Genomic DNA, 898 nt, shown 5'->3' with positions numbered 1-898 from the left:
GCCTGCACCTGGGTATGCTACTTAGAGGCATTAATATTTTTTTGTTGGTTTCAGTGCAAGTATGGTAATTTGTCTTTATCCATAGTTACAAAGTTGATTCTTGTGTGGTTAAAATTCTTGAAAAAAAATTCCAGTGGTCCACTGAGGTATTACAATAACACAAAGGCCAGTGTTGCTAAAGTCAGTCTAGGTATCAAGCCTGCAAGTTGCTGTCAGTTGCACAACTTGTGCAAGTCAAAATGTAGAAAAAGGAGCTGAGAGCACATTAAAACTGAGTTATGTTGTAATAGTTTTTTTTTTGAAATGGGGGGGGTAATGACTCCTGATCGTCAGAAGTGATGTGATCATTCCTTGATGTAGTGTAAACTTGTCATACCATGCTACTTGCCTTAAATCCTCTTTGTGGTTGCTGTCTGGCTGTTTATAGCTTAGGTTTTAGTTTAGTGGAGCTCTGCACATCACTGCCCCATCAGTGTGCAGGAGATAAAAGTGTCTTTGACTCAGTGACGTGCGGTCAGGGGAGGCAGGTGTCAATCTTGAAAAGAAAAAAAGTTAACCATAAAATATAATAAATGTTAATATTTGTCGGCTGGTGTGTGCTGTAGGCCCTTTTGCCGTTTGAATCCGATGTTGAAGGATTTTTTTTCCAATAAAGAATAGCAGAATTCCCGTATGTCCCATTCAAATACATGGAGGGGATGCGCGATGAGGCAGCACTTTGCTGTGCCTCTCAGTGGATCATGTAATCCTCACAAACTGTATGCGATGCCAATAGTGTGTCGCTGTCCCTCTATATATCGCAAATAAAATGCTTTCAAACACTCTGGTTATATGCTCTGCCTTGCCATAATCTGGATAATGTATAAAATGTAGTTCTGTAACGTGTTTAGGCTGCAGA

The 898-nt window shown here is 40.1% G+C and overlaps 1 protein-coding gene across 1 annotated transcript in view; it reads left to right on the top strand.

The window, feature by feature from the left end:
* The window catches only part of LOC109963318 (RNA-binding protein with multiple splicing 2-like), a 10,739-nt gene that overhangs the window by 6,374 nt on the left and 3,467 nt on the right, over positions 1-898 (top strand). The gene's annotated exons all lie outside the window — the stretch shown is intronic.

The sequence above is a fragment of the Monopterus albus genome, unplaced genomic scaffold, assembly GCF_001952655.1.
Source record: "Monopterus albus unplaced genomic scaffold, M_albus_1.0 scaffold72.1, whole genome shotgun sequence".
Taxonomy (NCBI): Eukaryota; Metazoa; Chordata; class Actinopteri; order Synbranchiformes; family Synbranchidae; genus Monopterus; species Monopterus albus.
The sequence above is the reverse complement of the archived record's forward strand: the minus strand, read 5'-3'. Positions and strand labels throughout refer to the sequence as shown.